This window comes from Liolophura sinensis, chromosome 11 (assembly GCF_032854445.1).
Source record: "Liolophura sinensis isolate JHLJ2023 chromosome 11, CUHK_Ljap_v2, whole genome shotgun sequence".
Classification (NCBI taxonomy): Eukaryota; Metazoa; Mollusca; class Polyplacophora; order Chitonida; family Chitonidae; genus Liolophura; species Liolophura sinensis.
Genome location: NC_088305.1, coordinates 14648680 through 14664776, shown reverse-complemented (window position 1 = coordinate 14664776; position 16097 = coordinate 14648680).

Sequence of the window (16097 nt, the reverse complement as noted above, 5' to 3'; positions counted from 1 at the left end):
CAGTGTGCAAACTGATGAGATGTACGTCAGTTTACACGGCAAACGTCAGATTGGCACATCGCTTTATAGTCCCCAAGGATCGATACCATAAAGACCAATTTGTGGCAGCAGTCTTCACCCTATATACGGTAACCCGTGGTCTCTGCTGTTTGATGATGTCAGTGTGTTTGGGTCCCGTGTCAGATGGACCGACCGTGCCATCGGGGTGTCCTGATCCGATCGTTCAGTGTGCATGTATGCCATGTATACCCAATCTTCAAGTCCTCAAGGTAGCTGTCAGCAGAAACCAATAATCCCAGCGGAAAACAGGCATGTTTCTCAGCATAACTGTGACGTGCTTTTACTGAAAACGGCCGGTCAAAAACTTGAGTATGTTTTAGGCCAGTACTTGAATTTGTGCCCCGCAATTTTTGGGCTAATTCAGTCCACTGGCTTGAAGGCCATATTAGAAAACCCTTTAGAGACATACTACCCTAAAATAAAGTAATATACTGGCATAAAAATAGTGCAAGTGGGAAAATGGCTTTTCCAAAGTGTTTAGTTTTTGATTCGTGATTGTTGTGCCGATTAGTCTTTAGCAGGCTAATAAATATAATACAAAAGTAGGTCAAACATAATAACCTTTTAAAGTAATACGACAAAAACGTCGTTTAGTTCATTTCGCTGTCTTGATTAGGAAACTAGAAATATCTTCTTTCTGCTGTGACATGCCATTAGCAGCAAAACACATCAATACTGTTCGGAAGTGCCTCGCCTGGTTAACATAGGGGTATCGGGCAAGACAGCATGAAAATAATCAGCAGTTGTAATTTACTAGTTTACTAGTTTTCACTGATTTATCCCTAAGCGTATTGAGCCTCGCACAAAAATGTGTAACTCAAAGGCAATGTCATTATACTGTCTTCAGTAGTCATTTTCAAAAGAATGTGAGGATTGTTATGGACACTGTGTGTAGACGTAAGACTAGGTAATTACATTCTACCACACGGGTCTTTGTCTTTCCACCAGTGAGCTTCATGTATTGGGGAAAGGGGTGGAGCTAAATTTGTAATGGCGTATACCCGTCCAAAGTGCACGCCAACGACGGAGCTCATTTTAGATTTTCTAAAGAATAGATTTTGATTTGGTTACATATGCTATGAATAGTTTTTTGTTTGTACCTTGAAAGAAACAGTAATTACTCAATTACTCAATACCTCATAAATGTGATCTGGGCAAATAATCAAGCATACCTCTGTGCCGAAGGCCTATCGAGTAAAACAAACGCTTCAGGACAGCTACGCACGCATACTAATTACCCTGTTGTTAAAGGAAGGTATAGCAATTGCCGCTCGCTCCGTGTCCGTCAACATCTAAACTAAACATGCTAAAAGCATTTATATCTGTGTGATAAGAGATATCCGTTGACTCTGGCCTAGGTAGGGCACCGAGTCGAGTTCAGTAACTTACACGGTTATGATTTGGGTAAATAGTCTGACAGTCTAGGGAGAGAAACTCACATTATCGGATGACTCAGGACTTGATTTGAGTTGAAACAAGCCTATAGATATATGCTGTGTGTGAAATCCTGCGCGCACAGGTTGTCAGGAAGGTGAGATGCCATTGCCGTGGTATGGAATCTATTGGCCAAACATTTGACGGTCCGGCTTTGCTGTACAAGTGTAACAACGGTTAAGACTACGACGAATGTTGTAGAATTACTACTGATATTGGATCACAGAGAAATAAGCAATCGTGACAGCGGCGATCTTGTTTACAGCAGTTCCAAACTGTGAGACGAATGAAGTTACGATAGAAGTCTTCGATAAAACTCGCACAATTCGTTTTTTTTATGAAAAACGTGTGCATCCAAAAAACTGTAGCTACTGGAATGACCTTTTTGGAAAGACACTTTTACACTTCCATTTCAGGTGGTTTTAGCGCACAGAGAAAGCAAATTTGTTGAACTTAGTCCTGGTCTCTTCGAAACTGCTCTAGCCATTGGAGAAAGTTATGAGTAATTCAACACTCATATGGGAGGGTCGGCATGTGGTCGTCATGTGAAGCTATGTGATTCCACATGTACGTACGAAACCTTACACCATATTGCTGATCATTCTCACGCTACTTTAGGACTCCAACATAATACCTATATATAAGACGTAATTTGCTTTCAATTTTGTGCAGTCCATCGCGAGAAGAATCTCACATGGTCGTGTTTAAGGCACTGGGCGACCCGTGTCTCCTCTACTTTGGGATATATCAAATAAGCCAGGTGGTCATGGTGACAATTCTGCCTTTAGGATAAGGAATCGTTAATCTATCATATTATTCACAAACTACACATGTTGTATCCCACTCGATTTGCCTAGAGTAGCGGCTGCGCTTAATACCTTTCTGATTCGTTGGCAATGTATACAGTAACGTCTATGACGTTGTGCCTTAGCTTGTACAATACGGAGACCGATGACTAACGCACTTTTCTGCACCCTTACATTCTGGAGGCCTCGACTATTTTCACCGACGCATCCATTGTCAACACTGAGACGTTGGGATGTTTTTCGGACTGTTTCAAGCTGAAATCTTTTTGTGTTTTGACCAGCATAGTAGGATGGATACAAGGATTAAACTGTTAGGGGATTATCAGGAAAATTTGTGATACTTGACGAAACAAAATATCATGGAGACTCGGAACAACACATCTGAAGTGCCAGCATACATGTACAAGGTGGGATGGTATGCCATCACGAGCCTTGTCTCTGGCATTTTTGGATTCCTCTCTAATCTGGTTGTATGCGTGGTGCTCCTAAGGGAAATTCGGAATAAACCTTACACAAAGAGGTATTCACTGAGTTTGGCATCAGGTAAGAACCACAGCATTCTAGCTCAACCACATCGCGCTTCTAATCAGACTAGCATTGCTGAGGATGTACTGGGAAAGCAATGAGGACGAGAGTTCTAATTTACCGTAAGGGTATTTTAGAGATTTATTTTATAATTGGTGTTTAACGCCATGCTCTAGAAATTTTAACCCATATAAATGTAAAAATATATAGGTGGAAGAAAACTGTGGGTAGGCTGGCGCCTTTAAACTGCAGCCAAGGCAATTCCAATGGTCAAAGACCTGACAGTTGCAGCTGCCGTGTATTATGACTGCTTAAGCTAGACAGGGCCAGAAACAGTCACTTCTGCAAATGCCTTCTGAAATTGCATTAGTCAAAAACTGCAACCAAGCTTTGAGGGCCTCTTATTAATTAAATTACGTGGAACGTCTGAAGGGTGATGCGTTTAGTTGTTAATTTAGTGACTGTTACTGAATGGGTGTACTGGGGATGGTTGCATAAAAGTATCGTACGCCTAAGTTGATTTTACACCACCAAGATGACGATCATGACACCCTCTTTCAAGAAGGAATACTCAGAAATTGTCGTAACTTACAATGAAGAAATATAAACTTGTCAACCCTATTGTAAATATTTACAATCGTCTCAAAACTAACGTTAAGGACAAATACTTGCATTACGTACACTGTAAGTAATTTTCAACTCGGTTTAAACATGTGCGATTTAATTGTCTCAAAAAGATGTTACGATTTTTTTTACATCTAGCTGTTGTTAGTTGTTAAATCTTTATGACGTAGAACTGTTTTTGAAAACAAAAACGACAGGAACAGGTTGTTGGCTGATACATTTTGCATTTATACAGACCAGCATTATTTCAGATATGGCGTACGATCGCGATCGTAACTCAAAAGGTTATAAATGCCTTTGTGCAAGCTGCATAACTTGTGTTTGCAATCAGCTATAAACAATTGTAGGGTTTACAATTACGATCGCCATGCACAGGTAGGACTCTGGATTAGGTAATACAACAGCCACGCTTATGGATTGTTTTTATTCGAACTTTTTTAACTATCCAAGTTGTTAAATTGTCAATGTATGCTGAATGCCACATGAATCAATCACATAATGATGTCTTCATCTTAATATAAGCGCTGCAGACAAATACTGAAGGCAATGTAAAAAAATTGAGCTTTAGATTGGTAGTTCGCTCAGAGCATGGATTAAAGCTGAATTCCCTCACGAAAAATCACCGGGTATCCACAAGGTTCCCTCCTACCACAATATAATGCCGGCCGCGGTCGTATAAATAAAATATTCTTAAGTACGCCGTGAAAACGTCAATCAAATAAATCAAAATAAATATTAATGAACAGTTAGCTGTTGGGAATTCCCTAAAATAATCAAGAAATTAAAAGAGAAATGACCCTAAGTTGCAAAACCACATTTTCATTTTTAGTAAGGGAAGTATAGACTACATACAGTGTGAAAATCCTAACCACAAACATGTAGCTTACCGAATACCCGAATTCTAATCAAGTGTGAAAAACTCAAAGTGTCAGAGGTGTCCACGATTAAAAATTATTAGCGCGTCCAAAGCCATTTACAGTTCTCCGGTTAAACATGTCCTCGCCGCAATATAGATGAACGTGGCCGACGTGGCGTTTTACCAGAATCATGCCTTTATTCATTCATTCCATGGTCGAATTCCCTGAAATGATCAATCGATTAATAGATGGCGGAAATTAAAATAAAGCCTCCAAGAGCTTATCCTTTGTATTAAGCTGTTACATTGTCTTGTTATGTTTATACATTTGGACAAGCTTTCCTTGTCCAGCTATGTGTTTTAATGAACGCATCATGCGTGTACACGACACATATGTCTTTCAAGTCTTTGACCTTTTCACAAACATTCAAGTAAATTTATTTATTTGATTGGTGTTTTACGCCGTACCGAAGAATATTTCACTTATTCGACAGTGGCCAGCATTATCATTCAAGTAAATGTTTTCACTGTAATTGTCTGTTTTGCCGAGTGATTTTCTCCGGGTTTTACTGCTACATCTCCAGACGAGGACTTAAAACATGATTTCTTTGATATTTATGCTTGTTACATGCATTTTTTTGTTGACAGGAAACCTGCTATACTCTGTGTCTGGTATGTGCATATTTCTTCGTATCGCTGTGGCGGGACTACTAAATAGCACCATTTGCCGGATATACGTGTTCATTGATTTCCTTGGTTATTACGCATGCGTCATGTCTCTAATTTTGTTGGCCCTTGAACGATTCTGCGCAATACGGTTCCCGATTTACTTCCGGAAGTTAACCACTCTAAGAAACATTCACCTCCAGCTTGCCTGTGGTTGGATAATGTGCACAATACTTACAATCTATCCAGTGATAGCTTACGAGGTACATACCCATCATGAGGTACATACCCACTTGATAAATAACTACAGTCTGCTTTGTGTTGAGGCATCATTTCGTTACCTTCTTATGCTGAATTTTTGAAAAAAATAATGCAGAACAGTGAAAAATGTCAACCAACTCAAAGAAATTTGCATCACTTTAGTAACTCCTGTATTGTAATCGTTATGGTTCAAAAAGTCAGCGGCTATCCATTTTTAACATAAACATGGCATGTTTTTCTTTACAGGCTATTCCCGTGAACGGGACATCCACGAGCTTTCTTATCTGCAGTGCCAAGGTGAAGGCTATTGCGTTTTATAATCTCACGTTCGACATGGTTCTTCCATTATTGGTATTTCTTAGTTTGACAGTGTGTGCAATATGTATACTAAAGAAGAGATCCACTGTGTCCGTAGCTGGCGGAAATGCACGAGGTGGTGGAGGAAGTACGCTGAAGAAGTCTTGGATGCATCTTACTTTTATAGCTGTCATGTTTTGCATGTGTTTTGGATGTTACTTTGCGTACGCATTGGTACCAATATCAGTGCCGCGGATGCAAAACAGTGCTGGTGTTGAACTTGCAGGAGAAATTGTACATGTCTTAACACTTTTGCACACGTGGTTTAATCCCGTCATGCACTGGGTTTGTGACGCTTCTTTCCGGCAAGTTTTAACTGATATAGTAAGCTGCAAACATCGGCGGCAACAGGACGTTTCGCGTGAAACGGCGTTTTCTATTGGATAGTTGCTGAGTGCTTTTACAGGAATGTTTTTTTCAGAATTTATTTACCTCGTGAGGTGGGCGTTTACACTTGGCTATGCATTGGAATGTTATACCAGGCATTGTCAGCTCGCGACAGGTGATATTCATCGAGTGAACGTGAAATAATTTTGATGACTAGTGGTTTGGATTTTACTTTAACAGGTTACAGAAAACATTCTCTATTTCTGCTTATGCCAATGTAATGTGAACTTCTTGTTCTGAGTGTCCTCCGTAACCGAGGAATTTGCGTGCGTGCACGATACTATGACTCAATCGCCTTTCACCAATGTGGTCGCCGTGCGTTCAAGTCCACCTCATGCTGGCTTCCTCTCTAGGCGTACGTAGGAAGGTCTTCAGCCTCCTGCGGATGGTCGTGACTTTTGCTCAGTTTACTCTTACTGTAATGTATAAATGAAATATTCTTGAGTACGACGAAAAACATGTTTTTTTTGTCTCTTATACTTTGTGCAGCAGTGGATCGACATCTCGGGTCACAACAGTGAGAATTCATCGTAAGATAAACAAATCAAGCGCCTTGTGCTTTTAAAAGTTGAACGACAATAGCTTTGCTCCATCTATGGAGATGATCAACTTACTTTGCCAGCAGTAAAGAAATCGTCCCTGTATCTCCTCTCTACAATGCATCGATATTGTCCTCATATTACTTGTTTCTTTGTGATTTATTCATTTATTTGATTGGTGTTTCACGCCGTATTCTAACATACCTCCAAAAATTGTACAAACCAAAAGCAATGGTGTGCTCAAATATATAATCTATACACGGTTACCGTTATCGTCATGGACGCTGGGACGCTTCCATTTCGCCATTAAAATAGGGGGTCTGGGTTGTGCTGTCAGAACGTTTGTTTTCTTCAAAATTTAACAGCTCACATTTTCCGAGGGCAAAGGCAAAATGAATTTACATATAATTGGTCAGGCAGTCAGGTTACCTACATCATGTGGCTAATAGGCACTTATCCCATGTATGAGATATAAAAAGTGGCATCAAACAACAAGCGTCTAGGTACTATATCTGGATAAGTGCATTAGAAGCAAGCGATTGAAGTGAACAGTTTAAGCTCGATGATGGCAAACATCTCCCGTGATGCAGTTCTCAGTTGACGGTACACCAACCACTGCCATTGCAGCCACTGTTCCGAGCCACGCTGGGATAATGTCCGTAACCGGCCATCGGAACGAATCCAGCCTGAGGAATTACATACAGCCAGAGGCCGTCTGAAGAACAGCCCCTCTCTTTGAGCAGTGTTTTAAACTCAACCGTTGTTTCCTCCCACTCGTCGGATGCCTCTGTGAGTTGTGTCAGCGCGCCGGCTCCATAGTAACCGTTACCCAGACGCAGCGCGTGACCCGAGTTGAAGAAGTTATAGGCCTGAGTCTGCCGAAATCGGCTCCACATGCTCATCAAATTCTCGGCAACGTTACCATCTCAGGAAGCACCTTGAACTGAATTTACCAGTTTCTCGACCAAATAAATCGTTTACTTCTGACTGTTTTTTGTGTTAGTTTCACTTATCATCATTCCTCTGTCGTTGCAAACTGACATGGAGAGGTGCTGGCGGGAAATGTGCATTTATTGGTCAATAACTGATTTATTTTCCACGACGGCGGCCAGAACTATGGTGGGAGGAAACAGGGTAGTGCCTGGGGAAACCCACGACCTTCTGCTTGTAAGAGGAAGGTATTCCCAAGCAATGCAGCGTAAAAACATTTTGTTTGTGAATCAATGTTTTCAATCAGAGGTTATTGGATCATGAGCAAATAAGCGGAACGCTGACGTCAAAACTCGAACTCTCTGATCGTTAAGCTACGTTTTCAAATTCACCGCTCCCAGCAACTACCAAAACACTGTGATGTCATTTCGGGTCCAATTGTTTTCGCCACTGGTATTTGGTAATAAAGATGGCCTTATAATGTTTGACCTTAGTTACTGTACTCATTGATCTGTTTACAGGAAACATTAATTATCATTATAGATTTTAGAGCAATTTTAGCTTAGAGGGCGCCACTGTGTGCATAAATCAGCAATGCAACATATCTTGATTGAATTTCTTATTTGATTTACGCTCTTCAAAATATACAGACCATATAAAATCATTTATATATGAGGCAGGATATAGTGTGTGACCGTTTATGATAAAGTTGTGAATGGCTTGGCCAAGATGTAACGTTGTTTAAAACAAGTTGAAATCATCCTAGGCGTAGCGTGAAACAAATTGATTCATTAATGTGATTGAAGTTTTTAGGAATAATATAAGAATATTTCATTTATACGACGGCGGCTAGCATTCTGGTGGGAGGAAACCGGACAGAGCCCGCAAGAAACCCGCGACCGTCCACAGGTAGCTCTCACGCACGGCCAGAGAGGAAGCCAGTATGAGCGGGACTTGAGCTCATAGCAGCTGCATTAGGAGAGGTTCCTGAGTCATTGCGCCGCATGGCCATCTTAGCCGTTAGGGATGTTTCTAGTTTATCGCTAGTACATTGGTGAGCAGCATCCTGATAGTAACTGACTTGAGAACGCTGGTAAATATTTACAATGTAAATAAACACGTTCTATTTTATTTTGTTAAGCACATTTAAGCCACTGTCAGACCACTGACGTCAGTTGACATTGTCATATTCACCATCTACTCCTCGGTCATTTACTCCAGATCAACCCGTCAATGAGTCTAAAGTCTAATGGTTGTGTCACCAAGCCTGGCACATGCAATTTGTGGTAGTATTTGTCGAACATTGTTATCTTTAGCGAGTGCAAATATGAAAACGTTTTATACCAACATCATATTGCAGGCCTATACGTTGTTAGTACCGGAATATGATTTGTTGACAAGCATTATGGTGATAAAACGTTGAAGAAATTCAATTAAGTTCTTTGGCCTGCACTGTTATTTGTGTGTATATTTGTGCACTCGTATGTACGTAACGAGAGAGCTATAAAAACAAAAACTTAACGTATTAAACACTGCATGTTTATTGATTCATTTGTACGGTGGTGGGAAGATGTTGGGGTAGAGTAAACAAGAGTGCCCATAAAGGCGTGCACCAAATAATATTGCTCTCTCGTGACCTTCTGTGTGGCTTATTTATTTGATTTATTTATTTGATTGGTGTTTTACGCCGTACTCAAGAATATTTCATTTACACGACGGTGACGAGCATTATGGTGGAACGAAACCGGGCAGAGCCCGGGGGAAACTCACGACCGTCCGCAGGTTGCTGGAAGACCTTCCCACGTACAGCGTGGCTTAAGCAAGCAAAATGAAAGACAACATTAAAGAGTTAGATATAACTGCACAACTGTAAAAATTTTCCTCAAGAATATTTCACTCATACGACTGAGAGAAAACCGGGAAAAAACACGACCATCCGCGGGTTGCTGCAAGACCTTCCCACGTGCGGCCGGAGGGGAAGCCAGCATGAACTTACAGCGACCACGTTGGGGAGAGGCTGTTAGATCATCGCACCGCACTGGCACACTAACCATCTCGGTTCCCCTTTTTTCTTTTACATATGCATATCTATATGTGTAAACATACATGTAGTAATGTATAATATTAACTCATCTTCATAATACATGTATTTTGAAACATAATTTACACAATAATTATTCTCACTATTTTGACAGGGATTATAAGAGCAATTCTACTTCAAGTTTATATTTAATGTTCATCTTCATATTGATTTGGTCGCGCAGTTTGATAAAATATTGAATGAATAAGCTATAGCATAAAAGTAAAGCAATGTCACAAACTAAAAATATAAGATAGTTTAAGTTGATAAAAAACTAGACTAATGTTAAGACGTTGTTTCAGTCCAAAATGATAAAATTTTGTAATGCTCGTCTCAGGGTGAACGTACCTTTTAGAAAGTCATTCAGATTAAGCGAATCATAGCACTATAATGTCTCTCACACTAAAACAGTTCTATCAAAATAATCACGTTTTCCATATAACAGGATACTATTGATATCCCGTCTGTCATTTCTGTCTTACGCGTGTGGACAATGGCGGCAAGCAAAAAGCAAATAACGAAGGTGAGCTCGTAAAAATGTGAACGGATGAGTGCATAATTTACAAAAGGAATGATTTAAGAATTTAACATTAATTAGAAATTAAAGTCAGATATATGTTTATGAACGTGAAAAAGATAACAAATTGATATTGTTTTTTAAACTGTTTTCTATCAGCTTGTGGCTATACCCCAAAACCCATTTGCCTTCGTGGCAATTGTGAACGACTTAGCTAGTAGAATGACACTTGCCTTAGATTTATTGTTAACAGCACAGACAAGGTCAATATGTGCCAAAAACACCAGAGTGAAGGAAGTCTTCAAAGTTAAGACCAATGCTTCGAAAATGTGTTAGCTATCACTGATATGAATCACACACAAGGTCCACATAACAGAAAAAGCGAGGTAATGCACAGCTTTTGCCCATGGCGAACCCATGAGACGGCACATTTCATTCTTCAGTCTTGTCATGGCAATGAGTTATGCGATAGTAGGCTGATAGGAGCTATTTTGAATTGATATATAATTCTTATTTCAGCCTGTTGAGAAATGAAATTTACGCTGCCCAAATGGAAGTATTAATCGGTATCTTTCTTTCCCAATTGACCTGACAGAATAACACATAGACTGTGTCTCATAGTATATTGCGCTGGTATAATTTTACTGGATGATATAAAAATATACATATAAAATACAACTTCTATGGGTAATTGAACTCACTGGCGCTTTTGTTTACGTGCGTACGTTTTGACCTGGTCCCTTCTGCAAGACAGGCACAGAATTTCTTTGTGCCCTGTTTTTCCAAAATATGGAAAAAATAACGTCTGAGACGAAGTGAGCGTTACGGAAATATTTTCTTCTGGGGTCAGTTTCACGAAGCATACTTATTCTTAAGTAGCCTTCAGCATACGTGCACTTTATATCTCTACAACATACGTTTTCGTGATAGTTAAGGGGTTACTTAGCTGAGTGTAATTCACTAAACTGGCCCCAGTTTACAGATTTAGATTGTAGACTTTATAAAGTATTGAAAGCCTTTATTTTGAATCACAGCGAAATCCATATATACCGGCCGTCAGTGGGTGGATGGATCGAGGTTTGGTCAGGTACACGTCTTTTTCAAATGGCCTGAGGTAATGCAGTGCAGATAATTACATTTCTGAAATATATCTTCCTGAAAGCCAATCCAAATTAAGTGTACAAGAATATCTTACTATAGTCTATTTCTTTTAGCCAGTCACCTATATTCAAAATTGCCTTTTGTCAATGGCACGTAACAACGCAAGCTCGACACATATGTTGGACGTCCATATTACTACCAAAAAAATGCAGTTGGAATACTTTTTCTAACATATAATGTTGAATTCCATATAAGCTTGGTTTCCACACCAAGAACTCATTGCCTCGGGTGACGTCATAATTATTCAAAAGCAAGTTGCATGCTGGGAATGGGCATGGAGAGTAATTTGTGTTACAATAGCTGCACAAACTAGCGGTTGGAAAACACTCCACGCAAAAACATCCAACCAAATCGCTTTAATATCCTAACATCGATCTGTAAATCTGTACTGTCTTGAGATCATACACTACAGGGATCAAATAAAATTCATTTATTAAGGTTATTTATACTAAAAGTATTAACAGTTTCAAATATATTTGTGTCAGTAACGGTGTTTACAGTTAACTGGATAGCTTTTCATGTTACTAGTGTCGCCCTCCGTCAAAACATAGTGAACTCCGCCCAATATCCACCTGCCACTGCTTTTTTTAATCATCATGACGTCACCCGAGGCAGTGGGCTTTTGGTGTCGAAGCCGTGGTTATGAATTAGAAAAAGTGTTCTAACTTCATTTTCCTTGCAAGAACATGGACTTCCAACATATCCTTGTGTACATCTTGTGTCGTTACGTTCCACTGACTAAAGCCTACCACAAACCTGGGGATGGTTCTATAAACCCACAGCCATCAGCAGGTTGCTGGTAGACCTTCCCACGTTCGGCCGGGGAGGAAACTTGACGTATACAATACAATTAATATTTGCCTTCTATCAATATGACGTTATATAAACACATGTGGTAAAGTACGGATGTGACTTGTCAAGGTCGGTGGTTTACTCCGGGCACTTCCGTTTATAACATCTGCCTTTCTAGTGCAAGTGAAACTTCTTGAGTAAATAAATAGATCACCTGGGGACCAGTCACAGAACGGCTATTCTATTATACTATGGATTTCCTACCACATGCAACGTTGAACGTTAAGACGTTTAAAATGAGACATCGGAACATACTCGCGTTACGATTTGCGTCACAACGCACGTGCCCACTTACACGAAGCCCTCTTAACGTTAAGAGGCTTCGTGCCAGTGGGTTCATATCTTGGGTGACGTCGTTTTAAACTAGAGGGATCTCAAAGAGATACACATCACGTTTATTAATCACATTCATTCACAGAGACGCTAATAAAATCACGCAAATAAATAAACAACACAACATGACCACAAATACAGGGAATGGATTCGAAAACTGATAAGAAATTCAAGAAACAAGTAAAGAAAATTGATTTGCACGTTTGTTGATAGCGAAAAAGTTAATGTAGCTGTGGAGGCGGGTATTGCTTAATTTGTGCTTCGTCAACTCTGTTTTACTGCCTAGTAAATATGTAAAAGTTTAAAACAGGCATAACAGAAAAGAACTCATGAATTTTTACCCAGTCACTGTTTTTTTTTTATTGTACATGTAGCTCGGTAAATTTGGAAGAGTTAGAATTTTAGAAGGAGGTGGCTTCGAAAGCTGCGTGTCGCCTTTACAGGTGGGGCGGGGGGGCACTTCCTAACAACGGTTGATACCCACCCATTTGACTTACAAGGTGGAGGAAGTATGTTTATGTTGGAAGGCTCTGTCTTGGGTACATACTACTATTGTTCAAGGATACATATATCTAGACTTTACCTAGTGTTAAATCATCCGAAAATGAAAACGCTTATCTCAACGCACTGAAATCTTACTATATAGGAATATCTTTCCTGATTAGTAGCATATATTATGCCGGGTCTGGGCCAGCATCTCGTTCACGTATATAAATGATCGCCAATCATTGTGTAGGTCGAAGCGCGTTTAGCTACACAGATCTTCGCCGATCGTGCGTACCATGTGGCTGATCCCGGCTCCCTAGCCCCGGGTCCTAGGGCCAGGGGTAGATGTATAAGCGGCAACCAAAAGGCGTAGCCTCCTCTGCACCCCCTGGCGGGCCAGTCCCCCCCCCCCCCTCCACCCAATCCCACGTTCAGCCCATGAAAGGAAAAAAATTTTATCTACGCGGCCTGCCAGCCTCCTTCCGTTCTCTTGATATACCGCCCCCCCCCACACACACACACATAGGATGCTTTACGTACACAGCTAATCACTAAGCTGGGTTATCTCGTATGCCTGATTACCTGTTTCCTCTCTGAATCGGGCTATTCCATATGTCTGCTTTTCTGCAGTGCTTACAGCGCTGTACATCATACACATAAATGCACCCCACTTGGCTGCCATCGAGGTCACAACGCGCATCTGGGCTAAGGGTGTTGGTGCAGAATGTGACATTATTTATTGAATTACTTGAATTTCTTGAGTCTATGTAAAATTCGGGGATACCCCGAACAGATTTACCAACAGTGCATAGGTATTAAAATGGGTACCAATTGTGCGCCTCTTTTGGCAGACCTATATTTGCTTTCATATGAATACGAGCAGCGTAATGACCCAGAAAGAATCCTCTCACCAATGCGGTCGCTGTGAATTCAAGTCCAGCTCATGCTGGCTTCCTCTGCGACCGCATGTGGGAAGGTCGTGGGTTTCCTCCGGGCTTAGCCCGGTTTCCACCAACTATAATGCTGGCCGCCGTCGTATAAGTGAAATATTCTTGAGTATGGCGTAAAACAACAATCAAATAAATAAATAAATAAATAAATAAATAAATATGAATACGACTATATGCAGAAATTACTTAAAAGTAATATCTTTAAAGCTCGATCCTTTTCATTTACCAAGCGGTATGTTGATGATCTGCTGGTGTTAAATAACCCCCATATTGCTGAAGCGGTGAAGGAAATCTATCCGCCTTCACTGGATTTAAAGGAGACAACAGATAGTCCTAATGGTACATTTTATTTGGATCTATATCTGTACAAAGACGAACAAGGTCTCCTTTCACGCCGCCTTTACCACAAAAGGGATAATTTCAATTTTGATATTGTAAATTATCCTTATTTAAATAGCAATATATCAAAGGGTCCTGCATATGGCGTATAGATATCTCGCCTTGCAGCATTTGTCAGATCTTGCGTAAATTGTGATGACTTTCATCAGTTGTTAGTTCAAAAACTAGTTTGTCAAGGATACTCCGTGAAACGCCTTCATTCTAGGTTTCTCAAATTTTACAATGAGTATAACACTCTCGTTGGCAAGTAATGACAGAGCGTTCAGAATCTCTGGCGATCTGCATTGTGATTAACCACATAGACGGCGCTGTTTATCCTTATGTACATATCTATCGCGTACATGGTATTTAACAACATACATGGCGATGGTTGCCTAGCATAACCGTCTATCTTGTAGACAGCTTTTATACAGACCAGCATGTCATGTGTAACATCATAGATGGCGCCTCTTGCAGTATGAGATCCTTACATATTAACGTTAAAGAGGTAATCGTCCGTTACTTTGGAATCACAATCTGTTGGGTTAAGATCTTTAACGCTCGTCATTTTTCGAACTGTATCTAGTACCTCTAATACCGCTAAACCTGGGGCTAGGGGCGGTAAAGGCAGCCATGCTCATTACATCGGCATGATGCCTTTATGAACAGTTTCAATCAAAGTCCGACTGAGACACATTGTTTAATTGTTATTTGATCTGGAACTCATTCATGGACTACGAATTTGAACTTTGATATGGAGTTCATGCCTGAAATATTCACTGTCTGCCCGGCATCATACTAATGACCGCTTCTCTCTTGCGTGTTGCCGGATCTATTTCCCATTTTTATAATTTCTTACATACCTTTGTCTTTGGGAGCTAGTGCTAAACGTTGTTTTGGAAATGGATCTTGCGATTATCAACTTGGAACGCCCATTACGGACTACAAACGGTATACGAATGTCGGACATGACGCTTATATCCGGTATCCCTCCTCTGAGACGAGCAGTCTGTTTGGATAGTTTTTTCATGAAGGTCGCCGGAGCTTTGTCCCGCCGCCGTTGCAATTACTTTTCTTTTGGTTTCTTCGGAGTTGTACCTACCCGAATCTGCTGTTTCATGTTTCTGTACTTATCGACTTCGCCAAGGATCAGCTGAAACTCGGGGTCCGAAATGTTACCGTCATTGAGCGCTGTGGAGACGTGGTCTGTTATGATATTAAGCCTACTCTCAGCCAATAAGTGGATCTCATTGTGTTTATTGGTGGCCAGGCGCTGGCTGACAAACCTACCCACCCCAATGAATAGGCCACAGGTCAAGGCCGCCCCTTCCATACCTATAGCTATGGGTGCGGCGATTATGGTGGACAACACCCCAACTCCCTCCACAACCAGTCTCATACTGGCCTCGGGTAGTGTGGTACCAATGCCATGGACCACGTTGACGGCCCCGCGGTATTTCTTATATAAACTGGCTATGGCATCCCTCTAAGTTTATAGCTGTTTTTTTCAGAGCGCTTATATGATGTAATCTATACTCGTGGTGATCGTCGGGGGAAGGGGGGCAGGCGGGGGCATAGGGTGGTAATGTTGGATACAGCTTCGAAATCTCTATGTGGACGCAAGTGCAGTGTTTAATTCTAGTTCTGACATGGGGCTAGTTTTTATTCTTAACCGTTTCAACTGAATGCCATGCTCTAGATCCTCCATTAAGCAGTTTTGTGACGACGGTCACGTCCTTACTGACATGCCCTTCGGACCATCCAATTCTCAAGACAGGAAGGACATGGAAGGTATCGGGAAGTGCTTTAGGACGCAATACAATATCCAGAATGATTACGGACCGCGCGGGTCTAGGGAGGTGATGGAAATGGTGAGTTGGGATCGAGCCAGGATT